The sequence below is a fragment of the Struthio camelus genome, chromosome 4 (assembly GCF_040807025.1).
Source record: "Struthio camelus isolate bStrCam1 chromosome 4, bStrCam1.hap1, whole genome shotgun sequence".
NCBI classification, from domain to species: domain Eukaryota; kingdom Metazoa; phylum Chordata; class Aves; order Struthioniformes; family Struthionidae; genus Struthio; species Struthio camelus.
This window is the reverse complement of record NC_090945.1, coordinates 40,583,774-40,604,108: the sequence shown is the minus strand read 5'-3', so window position 1 is coordinate 40,604,108 and position 20,335 is coordinate 40,583,774. Positions and strand designations below refer to the sequence as shown.

The 20,335-nt window shown below is 37.1% G+C and overlaps 1 protein-coding gene across 4 annotated transcripts in view; it reads right to left on the bottom strand.

The window, feature by feature from the left end:
• The window catches only part of GRIA2 (glutamate ionotropic receptor AMPA type subunit 2), a 91,150-nt gene that overhangs the window by 51,561 nt on the left and 19,254 nt on the right, over positions 1-20,335 (bottom strand). The window lies entirely within an intron of this gene.

Below are 20,335 nucleotides of genomic sequence, written 5' to 3'. Positions count from 1 at the left end.
TTTCCTCACTGGAGGAAATTCAAGCCAACTGATCAACGCCACTGATCACTGCAGCCTCTATGAAACCGCAGGTTCCTCTGGATCATTTTGTTTATTGATGGTGCAGGTTATACATACGTCTAACTTCTAAAACCATGCCAGAGTAAGGAAATATTCACCTCATCTCTGATTAATTTTCATTTATCATCTCCTATGCATTCTTCAGTTTGTATATAGTCACCTTGAACAATAGGCAGGTCCTTCTAGAAAAAATGCCTAGTCGGCCTGATTACAATCCCTGCTACACCTCACCTGCCTAGATACAGCCCAGAATATAACTCACGATAATTTTGCCCAGCTATTTAGTGCACTAATCCCTGAACATTTTTTACATGTAAGGGAGGAAACAAGTTGACTCACTGAAATTTCTTAGATTTGGATTATTATTAAAATATTATTTGCTCTTCTAAATTTAACTCATCTTTCATTTTAAAAAATAACCTTCTTTATACCTTATTATTTGTTGTCATCCTCTTTTCATGGCTTTGCCTGTCTAGCCTTGCTACCACAGTCAGCTCTCACACCCTAATTATTTTCATATTTGAAGTAAAAACATCTAAACAGTATGGGCAAAATTCTGAATACTCCCATTTCAACAGTTATCTCCTATTAACTTTAATTAGGTCAGAATTTCACCTCTGGTAGAGACTGAGAAGATGAGAGAATAACAGTGATTAAAGAAAAACTGGCGAATAAAACCCATTTAGAAAACAACGCTGCAGATTTCTTAGGGCTAGAATATAAGCTAGTCAGACATCTTCTCTTCCAAAGGTACTTCCTTCCATAAACTTTCAGTATTTTTCCCAGCATATTAAGTGCATAATACCACTCATATTGACCACAGGTTTCTGAAAAAGGTTGTGAACTCTCTGAACAGGTTCTCTGTTTTAAGATCTTGAAACTCCTCAATTTATCCCAAACCACTGTACTCCAGCTGAGACAAAGACATCTCACTATCTCCCCACACACTCATGAACAATCGTTTCTGTTAACTTCTGTTCATTTGTATCTGCAGCAACAACTAAATACTTTCTGAACTTATTACAATAAAGGCATTAATCTCTGGTAACCCACCTTCAAAAACGCACATGAAAATTAAGTACCAATTTTAATTTGGTTCCCTGGGCAAGAATTCCACAGAAGACTTTGTAATTGCTGTCTTCTACATTAAACCATTTTAATGCCACATGTAAGCAGGTGACAGAAACAATGTCACTGCCATCTCATTGCAAAATGAAAAGTGTTATGCCAGCACTGCTGACTCCTAGGATCCCATTGCATATCTCTTGTCACAGATGCTGCTTTTCTTCAAGAACTAGCCAATGGTTTTAGCAGCTGCCTACAACAGCAAACAACCAAGGCCAGCTGTCTATACCAGAATTATTGAAAAACACCTCTTCCATCTCTGTTGCAGATGGAGAAGAACTCAAGGTATATCAGCAGTGCCTTTTCAGAAGTACTAGTGCCGCCCCTCGAAGCGGCACGCCTGGCTCTCGGGAGCTCTGTTCCACCCCCTTCATCCTCTCTACTAAGGAGACATCCAGCCCTGATGGGCCTCAGCCATACATCCCTGCAGCAACGAAGTTCAATTTGGCCAAAGCTCTTGGGAAGTTTTAGCCTCTGTCCTGGCTCCTGAGGTCACGTCGTTAAGATACACCTCCATTTCCATTAAAGAAAAAAAAGCTACACTTGAAAAATAATTTAAACCATCACAAAAAAGATGAGCCCAAAAGAGCCCAAATTATTTATTTCTGCTTGGCTTGAGACATGAACTTGGGCAGAAGTTATTACTCCACCTTCCATTTACAGGATTGACCTGTTAATACCACTGGCCTGCACTGGAATGGGTGAAGGAGTGCTGTATCCCTTGAAAAACGCAAGTGGGCAACTAACGAACGAACTCTCTTCAGAAAAGAGCTGCTCTTCTTCTTTCAAACAGAATGGTCTCCCTGACCCAACACAAATTTGTACCACCTCTTAACTAATTTCTTACTACAAAACACAGTTCTCTTGGATTAACACAGCAAACAGTTCTCCATTTATAATCTTTACACATGACAAAACACCAATCCTTACATGTATGCGTCTGCTGGGGAAGTGGGTGAAAATGGAGGTTTGATCCCCTCTCCCCTCAAAAAGTGAAAGGATCTAAAGTTTAAAGCACCACCTCTAGCTGAATAGGTAAATTTATTACAATTCTTAGATGAGCTGCAACTGATTGCTAAATTCCACACACATGCATTCAATCCCTACAATTGTTACAATAAAAGCAAAAATATTTTACATTTTTTAAAGGATTAAGACGCCTGCAACACAGATATGAAGACTCATTTAAGACTGCACCAGGGCTGCCTGGATGTGTAACCAAAACTGTTCCTAATACAAATACTGAAAAGAAGGACATAACAGACATTAATAAATACTAAGCTATGTGATTTAGCCAGAAAACTAGGAACAATTTTAATCTAGGTTAAAAAAAATGTTGTGTCAGCAGAATCAATGTTACAGTTGTACACTGAAATACCTCAATGCAGTGCTTCTATGTGGGAAATTCCCATTCAAGATCAGTGGGAGGGTGCATACACAGTACAATAAAACCTTGCTAAAAATAAGCTTTTAGGCTTCATCACAATGCTTGCAATTGTTCTGAGGCTTTTGGTCTCTTGGGAGCAGGAGGGAAAAAAGGGAAGATATTCCCAAATATATAATGATGATCCAACGGATAGGGCAGAAAGTGTAATTCTTTTTGGCAGGATTCGCACTGTAGTCTAAGTCTACAGTGATGTTGTTATTGCTGGAAGACATTAGTTTTATAATGGTCAATCACAAGCTGTTCACAATTATTAGGTTAAAAGAATCATGAGGATTAAGACTCATAAGCCATTGAAACATGAAAGATACATTTTATTAAAGACATTAGAAGCAACTGCCAGGATTCATTTCTTTCAAGCTCTTCATATATGAAGTGTTTTTCTTTAGGTTTATGTTGTCCTTCTTCCCAGAAATTGCAAATGACCTACTTAGCAATAAGATGACAAGAATAAAGTAAGCTCGTTTTGTGATCCCTTTTCTAGAGAGATTTGTCCAGACTGGCAAGTAACTGTATTCAAAGGCACAGGAAATACAATTAATGGTACCTGAGAAATAATAATTCCCAGAAGATTTTGCAATAGTTAAGAAGTACATATTTTATATTTGATTTCTCCCTGTTCTTCTAACATAGCCAGGTAAAAACCTATTTTGCCCACTTTTTTTTTTTTCCAGAACACTGAAAATGTGCCTTATTCTTTTCTTCCAAAAACTGGTTCTGATTTATTCAATAAAAAATTTAAGCATATGAAAAATATGTGCCTTGTTGAAAGAGGGCCAAAACCACTTCCTCAGCTATTAACTCTTGCTTTGACTCTTGCCTTGATAACTACAACTCCTTCTTAGGCTTTTTTTACCATAAGGTATGCAAAACTTCTCCATTTCACCTTCCTATTTTGTCTATAAACTCTACAGGCCGGATAGCTTCATATTTAACCCTATGCCCATTACTGGTTCTCCAGAAACAAAGAAATACAGCAACATTCTTTGCCTCCCATCATTAATGAGCACAATACTTTCCCATACCTAGTGTCTAAGACTCAAAAAGTACCCGTTTTAAAGAGCAAATATGAAAATTCATAATATGAAAACATTATAAATATGATCATTTTTACATTGCAAAGTGGTCCCAGTTTAGGCAGGACAGAAGTTCATTTCCTAATGACTGAAGAAATGAAATTATAGAGGCATAAAATGTCTTAGAAAGAGTTGCATTTGAATATTTATGTTTAAAACCTATTTTGATCAAGTCTCTCTGAGCAAAGTTTGTCTTTCCAATGGATGAATAATAAGCCTAACCATTGCTTACATTCAAAGACAATGAAATTAGAAGAAGAAAGTTAGCAAAATGCTCAGTTAAATTATTATAATAGATACCTAACAGCACCTGTACATAGTTAGGATTCCAAACTTTTTTATTATGACTCTTTTGACATTCTTCTAACTTTTCCAAATAATACTTTTTATATGAAAGTTTTGATGCTTGGTCTCTGTCCAAAGGTGAAAATTTAGAACGACTGAGAAAGTATTTGCCTTTCAGCGTTAGGATTTTGAATGCTGTCAACACTAATGAGGTGTTACCTGTCATTTTATTATGCTAACTTATTTTACTATAGGGCTAATGAAACTATTCCTATATTAACCTAGGGAAATAAATCTTCACTGCATATTATTTAATCACGTCCAACAGAATAATTATTCTCTTACTTCTAAAAAGAATGGCACAACTGTAAAGAAAGAGTCAAGCAGAGCCTCTGCAACAGATGAACAAAACACAGAGGAAATGCCTGTTGGTCTGAAAGGCTGATAGATGAGTGGGTAGCAGGCAGGAACAAGACAGAGAAATCGAATAGCCAGTTATCAATTTCAACAATCTTCAGCTTTCAAAAGGCAACATTAGGAACAAACGGACGGTAGAAAAGAATCACAAACAACAACAGACTGAATAACAGTAGTAAAAAATAAGCAAGAACCACAGCTGCCAAAAGAATTCACATGTGATTGAGGCTGCATCAGAAAACCATTATGAGAATTAAAAAAACAATATGGATTACTTCCAAAGCTATGAAGAAAACTGCAGCACAGCAGAAAGTATGTTGTATACTCTCTTTATAGAGTGAAGAAAGTTTTTTGTAATAATCTTACACATAATCTGCACGGTCTGTTTTATCTCTTCAGATTATATTATTACCTTCTGGATGCGAGGCGTAAATTTATCTTCAAGACGACTGAATATGGCATAGGGAATCACAGAAGCCCATTGGAAGTGTTATTTGGAACCATAAAGGGGCATGTACTCAAACACCATAACTTGAATTGAGGATGTTCCTTCTCGGGGTATGACAGACTTAGGAAATCACAGCTTGCCAAGACTCAAAGAAGAGCATAATAACCAAAAGATAAGACAATAGACCAAAGCTTGATGCTAGGATTCAGTAAAACATAGAAACCAAACAAAGGCTCGCATTTTAAAATGCCAAAATATCCTTTACCAAAGCTGAGAGGCAAATCAATACCAATCAGATCATCAGTGGCAATGAGAAGTGAAAATACATTGTATTTGCAGTTAACAAAACATGGAATCACACAGAGAAAACCTTCCTTTATCTAATTTTTAATCCCAGCACCAACACACATGGATTTCCAGCTTATTTTTGAGGCTTTAAGAAAATGTTCATGCCTGAAATAACAGCCATTCAATACTGACAAAAACTCCGTATTTTCCTCTTTGCAGATTGTGCAAATATGTATTTTCCTAGTATTAAAAAAAGAAAGAGAGATATAGAGAGAGAGAAAAAGAGAGAGAGAGAAAATACAATGAACAGAACTCCCTGGGACAGATGGATATCAAATATGGAGATCATACATAAAAATAAAGAATGAAATGGACCCCACAAATACTTCAATGATGACTTCCTCGTCTGTACATTCAGTGTAACAGCACAGAACACAACTTAGTGCCAAGAGCCAGGCAGTTAATAAACAAATAAACCACAGTGGAAAGGAGGTCTCAGTTTTGCACAAAGACAATTAGAGACATTTTCACAGCCTCAGCGAGGGAAGAAAGCAAAATTTAAATTCCAAGGCCAAATGTTAGCAGAAGACAATTATGGTGGAGCAGGTACAAAGGATGCTTCTCCACCCTCTCTGGCACAAATGCAGTCTTCAGTTATTGTTGTGACCAGAACTGTTTCTTCAGAGATTATGTGACCGAATGGATCTTTCCACATCACGTCATTAGCAAAACGGGCTTTGATTATTGCCCTAAATTAGAGTCAAAGCCTGAGTTGCTGCAGTGCAAAACCTGAAATTTATTTCAACCAGTCAATCACACTTAACACTGAGGAAAGAAGCTTTGTGCCAATATGGAATATTTTAGACAAGCGCAAGAAAGCCTTCAAGAAGTTAGTGGCCATCTGTTAGGAAAGCACATGATGATACGGCACAGCTTCTCTATATGCTAATACTGCAGTAATGAAGGTGGTAAATAAACATCACATTCAGACTGAAACAACAGGTCAGTAATGCAGTGTTTCAGTGACAGTTGCATTAAATTATATATTGCTTGGCTGTGTACCGTAAGCACTTTAAAATTTTTGTCATTGTTAGGACAATTACCGCGATGCAAAAGAAATCACTGAGAACACTGCTGAAAGAACCATGCTAAAACAATCATAATTTTAAGAATAAAATAAGATTCCTGTGATATAGTCAAAATGCAAATCTTCCCCTATTTTATACAATTCTTATACAGCTCTTCCCAGAACTGTCAGGATGCTAGCGTACTCGTCTAAATCTCCACTACTACCAGCTGAAGGAGATGCAATGCTTCCTGAACCCTGGATCTGATGACCCAGCAACTCTGTTGAATAACAGAAGTATAATTTCATCTGTTCTCTAAAACTACCTGAAATCACAGTCATTTCCGTGAGTTCAGTTCTCCTCTACCCCCTGGAAGCCCTATCTGTGGTCACTGACAGGACACTCTTTAGGAAGCTTCTCTCCTCTGCCTCCCTTCATTCTCTCTACACATGCACACGCGCACACACACACATACACACCCTCAGTAACAAATATGCCATTTATACCTAATTATATTTAATTTAACCTTCACGTATTTGTTTCCTTCAGATCTAAAAATTCATCTCACAAATCTGACTCCCTGGCCTTTTTTTTTTTTTTTTTTTTTTTTTTTTACTGTCTTGGTATCTTTGCCAATAATTATAATCTTGCAGTAACACATTTTTCATCTGAAGTGTCTTGATAAAATGTTACCTTCTAGGTATAGAGGCAGGTAACTCAATCTAAGAGGAGATGACTGGACGTTCAGAGAGACATTGCAAGTCACGGAGAAGTCTGCTCCTCCTGAGCCAGGTTCTCAGTTTTTGTAATCAGCATTTTAATGGAGCCAGTACAATTTACCCCAACTGAAAATGTGGTTCTCCATTTTTTGCATAAGCATTTTCACAAACTTGTCAGACCAGAAACACATTATATACAACAGAAAACTTATCACCTTCTCTTCTCCTCAGCCAGCATTGTTGGAAGCAGCCTTTTTCTACATTTCATTAAAATAAACATCTTCCAGTTCCCAAGAATTCATTACGTAAAACTGGATATGTGAAAACTTGTAAAAGCATAGGGATAGGATAAAATTAACTTGGCAGGTACAACCACTTTTTGTTAAAATATTTGCAGAGCAGCGTTCAAATTATGAAACTCTGTTGTCCCTTCTCGAGCAAGAAGCATCAAAAATCACTGACTGTCTAACGCTGCTTGACAACACCTCATCCCTTCCAAAAGTAAACACTGGTTGGTTCAGCCCTAAGTTTCTCTCTTACAAGGATAAGGACAGCTATGGGAAAAGACTCTTGAGGCTGACTTGTAAAAATCAAGAAAAAAATGGAATCAGTATTAAGTAAACCATTATAAAGAACAAAGAGGATTTCCTGAAGCAGGGCAAGTATAGGACAAAATATGTAAATGCGCTAACACAACGCAATCCAGTCATCTCGTCACCTCAGCACAGCGACCACTGTAGCATGCAGCTTTACTGCAACTACTGTTGTACCTATCCTAAAGTTTTTGTCCCTTCAGACGGCCAAACCTGATTTTAAAGTAAATTCTCTACGTAGGAGTTTTGGCAGAAAGATAACCCTTTCAGAGAGGAGTATCTTGCACAAACCGATGGTTAATGTAACAGTAAGCAAGACACACGAGGCCTCGATTCTCTACCTTTAGCTCCAAAAGCTTTTACTCTCTCAAAGGAAAGATGGGGTGCCTCTTCCACCTGGAAGAACTGCATTGTTTCAACCTAACCAGGGACTCGGAATGAAACGTGGGTTATAGCTGCCTGCGATTTTTTCACAGCTCTTGAGTCTGTAGTTCCTGACATAAGAGCTAATTTTCTGTAATGTCTTATGAATTTATGGCATTTTGAGGATAATCAGCTGTTAAACTAATTGCCAGGCTTCAACTGCATTTACAGATGGCATTACATCATACACCTTCCTATCTGCATACCCTATTTTTTCCATGTACTGTAGGAATAACATTATTTGTGAAGTACTCAGATACCATTCAATAAACATTACAAGTAACACGAATTAGAAATAAAAGAAAATCCTCTTAATTAGGACACCCCAGTGAACAGCTTATTGTTCTGATTATATGACTGTTTCAATTAAGACAAGAGGTTATTCAAAAATAAAACAGCATGGAGAGCTTTAAAATGATAAAGTAAAATAAGCATTAATAAGTAAACCCTGGAAGAAAACTGATATGCACCTTGCATCTCCTTTCATCTTTAACAATTTGATGAATTTCAAAACGCAATAAGCTTCTAACTTCTTAGTTCCTATTTAGGAAGTTTCAATTTAGCACTGGTGAAATAAATCCTTGTTCACCAAAACTTACAAAGATGTGATAAAGCATATCATTACTAGTTATGTTAATAAAGCAATGACTTCTTCCCTAAAAGTGGAAAATATTGCAAAATACTCTTTACTGTGACTGAAATTACAGTTTCAGACGTTTTCCTCCTATTTTCAGCTCTCACAGGAGCAGGGCCAATTAGCTCAGACGAAGTTTCGTGCTGTTTAGCCTCTATGTTTTGCCTCTATTACCTGAGCTGATTTGAGTATCTATATTGTACTGTATGCTGTGTATGGACATGCATATACACTACATCTTAAACTAAAATTAAGACCATGTATTGAGGAAGCCTATGACACGTCTGAAACACTTAGTGAAAACATCTTCCCAGTTAGCACTGCGATAGCGGCTGAGGGTCACAGTCTCTGCAACTTTAAATTCTCTGTCAGATGCCATGTAATGTCAAGTCTCAGTTTTTTGCAGTCAACTTCAGTCTCTCATTTTCCATTACAAGTAAACTGTCAACATCAACAGGCAGAAGGTTTCATTTTGAAAGCTGCCTGGAAAACCACCTTCAGGCTTCTCTTAGCTGCAAGAATTCTGGCGACTCACAGCTGCTACACTTAAAACACTTCAAAAAAAAAAAAAAAAGCCCTTAAAGTAAAAAGCTAATCAGTAAGAGATAGTAATCACATTCTATTGGATGTGCAGTAACAAGGACATCATAGCTGACTTGACCCTACAAATTGAAAATCTAAATAAATCAACAGGAATCACATGAAAAGAAAGACAGGCTAAGGATATTTTTTTAATGCACAGGCAGAAACCTCATATAAATATTTATTTTGAATCCCGCACACCTCCAAATTATACCAATCCTACAGCAAAATCTTGTTATATTATGCATGTTCCCTCGGAGGTGTACACATTTTGTAGTATATAACATGTTTTCCAGTGTCTAACTGTTCTGAAGAGGCTTTCAAGACTTCTAGAAAAAGCTTCCTCCTCCCACCCACCCCTACTGCTAGTTTCTATGATGGGCCTAAAAAGTCAGAGAAAAACAGAAATGTGTTGTTGTATGACCTGATAGTTTGAAACTATAACCTACTTGGCTGAATAAAATGGATCTGAATGTCTTGAAACTGTCAACTGTGTATATATAAGATCAGTAACTCATTTTTGGAAAATGAGCTTCTTCACTAGGATTTGTTTTCATGCTTTAAAAAAAATTATCATAATTTAACTGGGATAAACAATCATTAAAATATTTACCAACACTATTTAGTAAATACTATAATATTTAAACACTACAAATATAGCTTTGCAATCTCCCCGGCAAATATGCTGTGTAGAAACTGACATTGTTTATTCCAATTTTCTAGGCACAGACTGAGGCAAATCAACAGTCTTGTACAGGCACATTTATATCTCAGAGATGCAAATCCATTTCACCTATATATCAAATATCAGGGTAAAGTACTTAGTATAAAATACCCTGCTTTCAGAAAACTGTAAGTTCATGGAGATAACTTAGAATGCCCCAGGCAATCAAAGATCTATTCATGCCATATACTGTGCTGTGGTAATTCATATTGTGCCTTCGGCTGTGCATACGTTAGCAAGCAATGCACTGCCCTAGGAGCAGACCTTTCAGAGTGAAAAGTTGGTATGGAAGATCCAACATACGTGTTTCAGGGGTTTTCCTTTGGACTAGCTTTAGATCGGTCCTGCGGACTGAAGGCCCACTAACCATGTGAACGCATTCCAAGGGTGGAACTCCCGAAACACATCTCCCAGCTCAGTTCCGCTCAAAAGGAATTCATTTCTTGGGCTCCACAACCCATTCTGTAATAAGAATTAAACAACAGTAGAGCAGGCAATGATCAGGAAATTTGTTTCAAAAAAGTATTCCTGATCCAAAAAGGTGCACTACGGTGGAGGTACCCCACGCATTTGCAGCGGGCAGGAAAAACATTTCTGCTTGGCCAGAAATCTGATATGCCATTTGATATGGCAGCCTATCATTAGGCCTGATAATGTTGGACTGCGTTAGTTTAATGGTGATTTAGCATTTCAGGTCTTTCACTGATAACACTCTAAAACAGAATTCATTCCACAAATAAAAATATTAAGCTTCAAATCTTCTTTAACTCCCCATTCTTAACAGGGATTTGATTTTTCACACTGAACGGGTTACATGAGTGCCCACAGAAAAAGACACTCTGTTTAGCCATGCTGATATCTTTCGCAGTCCCTCCCTTAATGCTACAATATTTTGTGTTTTGTGCTAAGTCCTAACTGAGTGAAATAATCCTAAATGTTTCACTCCCCAAAGAAACAACTACCTCCCTTCCCTGTTGTTATTTTTAAAGTGTCATGATTTAGGAGCCTGCTTAATGAACTGGAATACCAGGCACTGGCAAAACGCAGTCAGTCAATCATGTTGTAGATCTTGCAGACTAATTTTGTTATACTTACAAGAGAGGCCATTTATAATTTCTAGCACAAGCCAGCTGGAGTGGTTGCTGTGGGTGCAGACAGTGGCCCAGTGTTGAATAATTAGAATTCAGAGCTACAAAACAGGACTCAGCTACAACAATTCAAAAAATTACTGTGAATCAGCTGTACCAACACCCTGTGCTACTTTTGGCAAATCATGTACGTTTTCTGTGTCTCAAACTGTTTTTATTTGTAAACAGGAAATATATCTTCCCTTCCTCATAGAAATACCAAAATGATAAATTCTTGAACAACACACACAGGCATTATTGTTCCATTGATGAAGACCACATAAATTACATAGCCAGGGAACAATAACTTGACCAGCTGCTGAAGCTAAACAGCTAAATTTTTTGTTGCCTCTAACTAATATCGAAGGAAATAATATGCTTACGAGTATTTCCTATACTTGAAATAAATTCAGTAGCTATTTCAAATGCTGGATTATCTGGATGGGGTTTTTTTGTGTTTACTTGTTTTGTTTTTTTCATACTTAGATCAGGAAACGACATTTAGATTATTCTAAACAAAGCTTATTAAAAATATTATTTAATTATATAAGCTAAACCTACCATATTTAATGCAAATGCGACCTACAGTATGATAATTTTGTTCAGTGGAATCTAGTATCTCACACTGTTTAACCTAGCCTTACAAGATTTTGCACATACAGCATTCTAATGTGTACAGCATCAGGCTTTTAAAATTGCTTCTATAAATACATCTGATCAGGATGTAATGCAACAAAATGCAGCATTTTGTAGCATATGGCATACAAAGCTGTGAAGTGAAGGGCCTGCTTAGATCTCAGCTGTAGCATGCCACCTAGTTTGTTCCATAACACTTATCTAACCATATGGCTCATCCTAGGTGGCAAGCCACCACCAAAACACAGGTGTGTATTATTTCACCTAAATTTATGACCCATGCAACAGAAAGCTGCAATCATCTCTTCTAGTTCCATATTCAATATCAATTCTGCTGTATAAATTTACTTGGAGTTTACTACAAGAAACAAGCAGAAATTCTGCATCATACCTGTGCGTGACAAAACGTTTCATCACAGTAAGAACTGCTTAAACACATTTCCCTTTGGAGAACAGGGCCTGATCTATAGTCCCCTGATAGTGGCATAAAGCATGGAACAAGGATGATTCATTTTAAAAGTCCAAACTTTCAGTGTCTGATCAACAGAAAGTGTATTTCCCAACTTCCTCCAAAACAAACTCATAGGTATGGAATGAAAATCTCACTCATTCTGGCTTTTTTCTTAATGAAGTAAACTCTCCATGTTTTCCCTAGACTAGGCTCTCCAAGGTTCCTATTTCAGAACTGTTTTGCCTGTGAACTAGATCCTCTCCATTAACACAGTCTCTCTCACTTGCTTTCTACCTGGCTAGTGTAATAAGCTATCTGTTTCAAAAAGTCCTCAGGGCTTACTAGCGTCCTAAAGGACCAGAAATCTACAGAAAGGCTTCTGTTTTTCAGACAAAAATTGCCAGTTTGTTACAGTATCACAAATACCCTCTAACTCCTCATAAATCAGAAGAGGCCCAAATGCATAAAAGATTTTTTTACTGCTCTCTATATTAAGATACTAAAAAAAAGTTGTAGACTTGTCACTCTAATGAGTTATATAAGCTAATATTGGGGTTACTTTTTCCAGCTCTTTCACCTTTTCATCAAACATCCCTTTTTTGCAGGATGCTCTGAAATGCTTTGCCCTGAAAACTGGAAATGTCTCAGTTCATCCACTATACACAAAATATAAATACACAAAATAGATAAAACCCAACTTTAGAGTTGTCGTGAACAGAGCTGGCATTTCAGTATTTGAAATAAGCACTGGAAATATTTGCTAGAACCACAAACAATTTTATTAGGCAAACATATGAAATACAGTAACAGCTTAATCTTATTCTCATTGGAGTCATTGGAAGTTTTGCCATTTACTTAAATAGGAAACAGATCAAACACTAGAAGCTTAATAATCCTAGATCACTCACCATTGTGCAAATAGCAGTTGATTAATCTGAGGTACCATTGTAACATACAGAATAGTTCTGTTCAGAAAAAAGTGAAGTCTCACTCTTCACAGGACGAACATCTCTCCTACCACAGAAACTCCAGGAGCAACCCATCATGCTGCAGGAGTAGCCTGGGCAGGAGATCTCTACCCTCCTCACACCCTCAGCCTTCAGGGCTTGGGTGCCTCCCACCAGGTCTCTCTTAGCTCTTCCCAGAGCTCTCCTGTGGACGTCGCATGAATGAAATGAGGTCTAAATATAGCAATTGATAAGCACAGCTATGGGACAGTCTTCGAGTCCTTGTATAACTGGCCACCTCACACACACCTGCTGAAAATCAGGTTCTTCGGTCAGCTCACTAAAATCAGTGAGTCTATGCAGCTACGAGTTTAGAGTATCAGGCAGAACGATTCTGTGCTTATACAAACTCTGTTTCAATGAATCCAGAATAAAGTAGCATCTTCACAGTCTTTAGCTTTATCAGGATATTTTTGCAAATAAATTTGTTTTTAGACAATGATAAATAACAGAGGAGATAATGTATATTTTGCTGCTAACTTCTGTCAAACAAATGCTAGTCAAATACCTCATCAACACTATGTAGACATGACGCCAGAACGGTACAGCAATTATGAACCTTTTAAAGACATTTTAACCATATGTCTTGATCAATTTGTATGCAGATCCCTTCCCTCAGCAGAACTTCTTTGAACCAACTGTTAGCCCATATTGTTGAACTGAATCCAGTAAAACAGAAGTGACTATAAAAATTGTTCCTTTTTCATTCGATTAGCAATAAAAATGCAAATCAAATCAAAGTATTATTTTTTAGAGCAGCCTGCAGGTTTTATAGGTAGCTAGCAAGTCATAAAGAGATGTATATTTACAAAAAAGTTTGTAATTCTTACCAATTTTTTAAAACAAAATATAGCTAACTAAATTAAACTGACTATAAGTATGACCTTAAATCATAGGATATCTTGAAAGTTGACATGAAAAAAAAGGACAAGGAAAAAAAAAACAAAGACTACAGGAAGTCAGAAATATGGCACATCCTCTCCTCCTTTTCTGTTTAACTCATCATGCTGAGGCTCAAAGCTACTGCACATATCATGTAGATATGGTATCTTAAAAGTTGTGTAAGTAGGAAACTGTGCCAAAAACAGTTATGGACAACATTATTCCTTGTAATATAAAAATGACTATGAAATTTGTATGTAAAGCATAAAAATATGCACGCTTTGTGTATTTGAAAGACAATTTAAAAATATTTTCAAATTAAAAGAACTGTATTTCTTTTTTATTGGTTATGAATGATTTACGTCATTGATTTAGGTTGTACATTAAAATATTGCATATATACGCTTCATTATATAGTTGCTAAAAATCAAAAGGAGATAGGATTTTTCTTTTGCTTAAAACATGAAATATGTTATTTTGGTTTTTCTCCAAGTTTTAAAAGGCAGAATAGGCTGTAAAATATCCTAGTTGAGGAAATGACCTGTCAAAACACACTATTCTAAGATTAACGAATTATTTGCCATAAATAGTCCCAATTACTTGATCTTTTAGAGAAATATAGTATTACATTCCACATATAACAATGCTGAATTAGGTGAATAATCATAAAAAAATGTAAAATACGTTCAGAGCAGTATGGAGCAGGGTACAACAGAAAAGGTTAAGCAGCACTTCTGATGGTGAAAGGTTTAACCTGGTTCATCTTCAGTTTTTGTCACTCCAAAGAGGCAAACATGGAAGATAAATGACCTTGTTTATGTAAATGTAACTATGCACAGCCTTGACAAATTCAAACGACAACCATGAAAGTCAAATTTTGAGCAAGCATGTTCTACCTACCTTAGGCAAAGTATATCTCAAACGTTATTCATGCTTTATGTGAAAATGTGGCTTGAACAGTGTTCATCACACAGACTCCATTAAAAACCTTACTCTCTTTCAGGTTTTTAGGGATACTAACTTAGGCTGAGAGAATGCATTAGGGTGGCGAGTTAAAGAATGATTTATTTAAAGAATGGTTTAATGGTTTGTTTTCTTTTACTTTCAATCTCTTCGATGGGTTCAATTGCTTTCTTTAATCTTTGAATCCTTCCTATTATTACCATGGTAGCACTGCACTAAGTGTCGAGTTCTGACTAAGCTGTCCAACTTTTCGACTGGAGCTGCCTACCAGTTTTGAACAAAATCAGGGCAGTAGAGACGAATGAGACTGCAAGATCTTCTTATATAAGAAGTCCTTTCAGAGCAGGACCATGTCTTTGACCCACTGGTATCTTCTACTAGACATTTACACCAATCTTGAAGGAGTCTTATGTCCATGAAAGGAGCTGAGCCCAAACAGTGAAAGCTGTACCATTAAAAGAATAAAACCCATGAAAACTCTCTTTAGGCACTAACATACAAAAGTGAAGGGTGTTTAGCTTGCTAGAGCATGCCTGTTTCGAGATTTTTGAAATGCACATTAACCTTATGCCTTTAGCTAAGCCATCTTAATTTTCTCTTCACAGAACATCTCAGAGTTTCAGTCACTGGAAAAGAAAAGACTTTTAACATATCCACAATCATTAAAGGCTGTTAAGTTGCAGTTACTGCATGGCATCTGCCACACTCTTTACGAGGAGGTTTTTTTTCCTTATGTTTAACCAGCCCCCTCAGTATTATATCACAGAGCAATATTTGATATTTTAAAAAATCTCTTTCCCAATATCTTATAATAATAACATAATCTTTTATCTAAGGGTTTGTATTTACAGAGCTATTACCAGCATATACTATACCAGAATTAATAACACTTTCAGTTATGACAGTATAACTCTCCTGTAGATACTCTTATTCTGGAATTCTCCTTAACAAATCAAGCCTTTGTTATAAGTAAAAAAAAGTTTAGCTGAAATATTAGACTTGCTTTCAAAAGCTGCAATAAAGGCCACATAGTCACAATGTTAATTAGTGGTCTAAAAGTTAAATCAATACACTATAGCCTAGATCAAAGAGGGCCCATGCCCTAACGTTCTCATGCCAGACTGTACAGTTTATAGACATTTTTCCATGCCCTTAGATGTATCTTATACTTATTTCATTCCACAGTGTGAAGATGTTTATGACAAGAATGACTGAGCTACGATAACTTTCTGTAAGTAAAGAAAGAGAATGCACAAAAGAAAGGCAAAACTGTTAATTGCAAATGGAAGATGGAGGCACATGAAACAGAAAAAAGTGAGAGAATTCCTATGAAAGCTAAAGGCAAAGCCAAAAAAGAACAATGACATAATCATCACTAGAATAATGTAATTTATCCAGTTAAAGGACTTCATTGCACATTCTTTGTTCTTTTCTCATGCTGGAGAACTTAATCGTTGGAGGAGCAAAGAACTGTAATGTACAGCTAGGCAACCTTTGGTCCTGAAACTGGAAGTGGTTGAGTTCATGCCATGTTAAAGGACAGAAAAACAGTGTAGTGCTTCCAGTCGAAGAACACCCCTGAGAACAGCAGCTTCTCAGCATTCTCAGAATTCTTTCCAGCTGTATTACCAAATGAGGATAAGGACAGCTATAAGGGACTTACTATCCTAAATTGTGCAGAAGCAGCACCCCTTCTATTTGATAACGACACACAAGGAAGCAGTGTCTTTGCTTCACAATACAAGAAAAGACTAGTCTGCGTCATGACACCAGCATCATCTAGATGAGTCACACTAGCAGATTAAGGAGGGCACCCACATCACAGAATGGATCAACACGAACACAACAACAGCAAAAGGTTTTTCTAGATGTCTAAGTAATTAATGCACACAGCAATAAAACCAATAATGGGACTAAAACCTTATAATTCATTAGAATTAATAGAAGTCCTTCAATGAGTGACTCTTACAACAGAGAAAATTAAGACTTCTGTTTGTGTTCAAAGGTATATCTACCTACCAATGGAAAATCAACTCTACATATGCAGAGAGAGCAGTGAACCACCATTACTATCACTAACCATGCAATCTGTAATGGAGAACCATTTCCCACATAGGGCACATTTCAGTATCATTTTAACAAAAAGATGGAGGCATTACTGAGTGGTTTAGCTGAGTAGTTTCCGTAAAGAGGGGAAAAAAAAAAAAAATCACAATTGTAATGTGAGTAGAACTCAGACATAATCATTTCAGGAACACTGCAGCCTATCTATCAGTGATCATATCACCTACAAATCGCTGCAACATGTGCACATATGGTATTAAGGCTCAATTCAGCTACCAGCGGGTCAGTCAGGTTAGTCAGAGAAAAAAAAGCAATCTTTTTAAATGGTCCTTTGGGAAGACAGAGCTTGCAGTGAATTTGATGCTTCTTGGTATATTGCCTACATTCCAGAAAAAAGGAGTATGAAATAGTAAAGGATTGACAAAGGACGAAGTTGTGAACAACAATCTAGCGCATGACAGTCTCATAAAGGAACCCATCAAAACTCTTTAAACACCAACTTAAGGGACGTAGAGTATGCCTTTACCAAATCACAGCATTATGTAGATAACTTTGGAACAAGTTAATTACAGAAAGGGTACATTAGGTCAAATTCAAATAGCGTGAAAGAGACAAAGCTGGTAAGATCATCAACCTCTTGAACAGCATAGGCATGCTAAACTCCCTATCAAGAATGTCATCTAAATTAGCAGAAATTCACAATGAGTTTATGAAAACTAGGAACTAAGGAAAGGGAAAGTGATGAATGGTCTTCAACAGGGTTCCCAACAAGGTATTGCAAAAAAAGAAATCTGTATCACCCTCAAAGATTACAATGACAATAAGGAAATTGTATCAAACGGTACCTCACAAGCAGGACTTCAGAGACCACGCTTACAGACAGAAACTCCAGTGGTATACAGCCTGAGAAAGCTAACACCAATACAGCAATATTATGCTCAGATAAAAAAAATAGAAATAGCGATTGTTTTCTACGTCAGAAATTTCATTACTATGCACACGCCATCATTGCAACAGTTCCACAGATCATATTCTTGGCAAACCACCAGCTCCTTCAGAGCCAAAACTTTAGTACGTGATCTTAGAGATACAAATGTATGACTTGGAAATGAAATACATTCTGGAGAGAAATTCCCGTCAGAGATCTTCAGTCACTCAATCTTCTGGAAAGATAAAATGCAAAAGAGAAGAAAGCTATGGAGAAGAAAGTACTTGACATTACAAAATACCTGCTGCCATCTGAAAATAAGCTAGCAGAAAAAAATAAACGAGACTTGAGGCATACCACCTTTTTGAAGAGAATAATGAAGTGATTACAAAAAAACAATGCATTTCCAAGATAACCAGATACTTCAAAAATAAAAAAGAATTGAGAGTAGAGAATGGACTAATGGAGAAAAGATGATGAGAATCTTGAGGAAAATGTGCCCAAACATTCCAGAAGACCTCAGCAACTAATCTGTTTGAACCTGGAAGAAATCAATGACTTTCACTTAGCTGATTAAAGTAATTTAACAGGTGCACCTTCTGCTCCTCTTTCACAGGTCACCAACAGAGTGTATTCTGACCATCAGGTCAACAACATTTTGAAATATGTCCTAGCTTTAGGCGAGAAGTATAGCAATTAAAGCATCCATTACTGATGTGATGGCCAGGAACACAGATTTGACAAATTTAATTCAATCCCAATTACAAGTAGTAATACTAAGAAGATGGAATTGGGCTATTTCATATCTCTTTTCTGTTCTACCGCCTGCTCTTCTTCTATCTAGTTATCTTTGTGAAACCTTTTAATTAGCTTCTTTTTAGAAAGCAGGAAGTAAAATTAATTTCTCCTAGGACAGAATTATTATTGGTCAAGGTTCCACATTGTGTTTGTAGTGTATAAAAATGGAACCTGAATTAGCAGAAAATACAGCCTGAATTTGTTGTATACTCCATCTTACTCCAGTAATCTTTTCTAGATTGCTAGGTATTTCTTTTCCTTTGTCTCTGTACATACAGGAATCATAGCTATCCTGTGCATCACCATCATATCCAAATAAATATAATTTCATTTCAGTATAAATGTCAGATACTATATTATACCAGGAACATCTTGCTACCCTGAGTCTCATACAAACCCTGACTCATCATGGTTCTTCGCTTCATTCTTCTTGAAGAAATGCTAAGCAAATAAGGTCCATTTTTGTATAATAAGTGTCTCATGATCGTTACACTGGCACATCAGTTTTTAAGTTGATATAAATATGCAGAGGATGCAAAACTTCGTTTTTAACAACAGGTATGCTATATCATTAACTACAGGCATGCCAGGGCATACCGGAAGTGGATATTTAAGACACAGTGTCCGTGCGTGTGTGCGCATGTGTGCATGTGTGTGCATACGTGTTAGCAACTGCAGTGGGGCTGAGGGCCTCAGAGACTTGTATGTCCAGGAAGTGAGCAACTGGGGAGAGCGGGGACCTGGTGACCCGCTACTGGGTGTACCGAGTGTCTAAGTCCAGCTGCTGGAGTGATCCACATTGTACATGTATGTCCCACTAAAGGACCCTCCTCCTGATCAGCCAGAAACAGGAAGAGGTTGACGCCATTGGTGCTGTTGGTATGAGCGCTGAGTGTCTCTGTGTTGATCTGTGCGGCCAGCTGTGTATACACGTGTGTGTGCGTGCACGCGTGTGCGCGTGCATGCACATGTTTTAGATGTGTGTTTGTATGGGTGCATACTGGGAATAAATTCTCAGCCTTGTTAGTGATTGGACTGCAGGTGATGGAGCTGCAGCAGCCTCACCTCAGCAGGTGACCAGGTTCTGTGAACGGCCTACAAGTCCCAGAGTCAGGCTTTCTACACCAGGTTTGTCAAAGGATACTGCTAAACAGATCAGAGGTTGATGCAAGAAGCCAATGAGAATACCAAAAAATAATTTGAATTCTTCCTAGACAATGAGAAATGGAACCAGAACTACCAATCAGTTTACTTGCAACATCACCACCAAGACTGTTTTCTCCATAAGCCTATTCATAATTGATGTACAGACAGTAGCGCAACCAGGAAAATACGAAAGTTATTAATGTCAAAAACAGTAAGATGATAAAGTACTACTCCCAATTCAGGCAGTAACTGTATCATTAAAATGACTCACAGTATAGTTACAGATGAACAACATGTGATTAAAACTGAAATCATTCAAAGCAAAAGTGATACTGGTTAATGGAGGAAAACAGTTTGAATACCTTAAAGTAAAAGGTCATCATTCATTTGTGTGCAAATCTACAGGTCTTATCAATCTGAAGTCTAGCGGGGTGTTAGATTACTTAGT